Genomic DNA, 2,270 nt, shown 5'->3' with positions numbered 1-2,270 from the left:
TTCAGTTCATGTAGTCTTAACCCATACTCAAAGTAAGCCTAGATTCAAGGATAGTAGAGAAGATCGTTTAGTAGAAAATCAAGAAATGACCTTGACCGCCTCACTCAAAACACAAATAATAATTATATATAGGGTTTATCACTATAAATGGCATAAGGCTCAGTTTTAAAAAAAATTAAACTTCCATTTTACTACAAACAATTTTTTCTAAACTGATTTTTCCAACAACTCATGGTATAGTAGCACTTTCAATGTTGGAGGTTCCTTGAAGTAGTTCTAGGACAAATCACTTGACCCCATTTTGTGGAAATCTTGCATCTATTTTCTCAATGCTTGCATCCTTTCTTCAAATGCATCATCATTCCTTTGGCGGTTTTGTTCTTACAACTAGCCCATCATACCATCTTTACGTCAAAGTGTAATAGCCCAAAAGTTAGTGGTGTCGAAAATGCAATTTTGAAATTTTGATTTTCGATGATCGAGTCCGTAAATATTTTATTGAATAGATAGTTAATTAAGATACCAGTGTAACGACCCTAAAGTTAGTGGTGTTGGAAAATGATGTATTAGGACCTCATTTCTATAAATTGAGCCCAAAAATATTTCTATTAAATATTTACGGAATTATTGTATAGGTGAGTTGAATTTTGAATAATTAAATTTGTCGAATTAGTAATTAATTAAGGTATAAGAACTAAATTGTAAAAGTGGTAAAAGTTAAGCTTTGGATTTTTAAGCAATTGGAGGACCAATTAATTAATTAGACCAATTATTGTTATGCCAACCAATGGTGGAAGATATTGTACAACCACTAATATTCCTTAGCTTAATTAAGAATAATAATTAAGATTTATTAAGCTAATTTTAGTTGATTAACAAATTAATTAAAGTATATAAAGTAAAAACTAAAAGAATGAAAAGCCACATTTTTTCCTATTGTCTTCCTCATCGAATCAAGAAAAAAAATAAAGGTTTGAGTTTTGAACTTTCAGTCCTTCAAATTGGTAAGTTTACACGTGTAATATTTTATACCTGATTTAAAACCTGTCACAAATATCACGTATCAAGTTTTTGACCCATTGCCGGGGAACTAAGATATTAAGAACACTCGATTTTTATTACTTTAGCCATTTTACTTTTATTGCAATTTAAATTTTTATTTTCTAATTCTTCATTTATTTTCTTCTAGCAAGTTTTTTTATAGTTTATGACTAGAAGAAACCAGTCAGGACCATTACTTTTTGACAGTGAGATCGATCGCACAGTTCGCAGAAACCAAAGAGAAATAAGGTGAAGCTTAAGATACACAAAGAATGAGCAAGAGGATGATATTCAAACCCCAATCGAGGAGATGGATGAAAACCAAGAAAATCCGCTACCTCCTGCAATTGCTGTTAATCAAAATCTTGCTCCGCACACTATGTATGATTATGCTAAACCTAATTTAACAGGAACTGAGTCAAGTATAGTTAGACTTGCTATTGCTGCAAACAATTTTGAACTGAAACCTAACACAATTCAAATGATTCAACAATTTGTTTAGTTTGATGGTTTGCAAGACGAGGATCCCAACACTCACTTGGCAAATTTCTTAAAATTTTGCGATACATTTAAAATCAATGGCATTTCTGATGATGCCATACGTCTTTGGTTGTTTCCCTTTTCGTAAAGGAATAAGGCTAAAAAATGGTCAATCACTACTTGGCAACAAATGACTGAAATTTTTTTTTAGAATATTTTCCACCAGCTAAAACAACCAAATTACGTAATGATATCTCTTCTTTTGTGCTGATGGATTTAGAAACACTCTACGATGCATGGGAGAGATACAAGGACCTTTTGAGAAGGTTCCCTCACCATGGGTTACCGCTTTGGCTACAGGTTCAAACGTTTCATAATGGCCTGAATCCTTCGATTTGACAGATGATTGATGCATCCGCTGGAGGAACTATCAATAATAAAACACCTAAGGCGGCTTACAAATTTATTGAGGAGATGTCACTGAATAACTATCAGTGGCAAGTTATGAGAACAAAGTCGACGGAAACAGCCAGTGTTTTCAGCCTCGGCGCGGTTATAATACTATCTAACCAAGTAAAACTCTTAAATAAAAAGATTGACGGTTTGTGTGGTTCTACTTAGGTACATCCAGTGATGAGGTGCGATTCGAATGGAGGAGGAGCATGCACAGAGTATTAAAATTCGAATGGAGGAGGAGCATGCACAGAGTATTAACCCTTCAACCCTATCATCAAGGAGGAACAAGTCCA

At 33.6% G+C, this 2,270-nt stretch overlaps 1 non-coding gene across 1 annotated transcript; it reads right to left on the bottom strand.

Annotated features, from left to right (window-relative positions):
• Positions 1-1,758: 1,758 nt before the first annotated feature.
• Positions 1,759-1,865, bottom strand: LOC121208631 (small nucleolar RNA R71). Its single transcript, XR_005903762.1, has one exon. It is a non-coding gene; the product is annotated as a small nucleolar RNA R71 (small nucleolar RNA).
• Between the last annotated feature and the right edge of the window lie 405 nt (positions 1,866-2,270).

Source organism: Gossypium hirsutum, chromosome A10 (genome assembly GCF_007990345.1).
Source record: "Gossypium hirsutum isolate 1008001.06 chromosome A10, Gossypium_hirsutum_v2.1, whole genome shotgun sequence".
Lineage (NCBI taxonomy): Eukaryota > Viridiplantae > Streptophyta > Magnoliopsida > Malvales > Malvaceae > Gossypium > Gossypium hirsutum.
The sequence above is the reverse complement of the archived record's forward strand: the minus strand, read 5'-3'. Positions and strand labels throughout refer to the sequence as shown.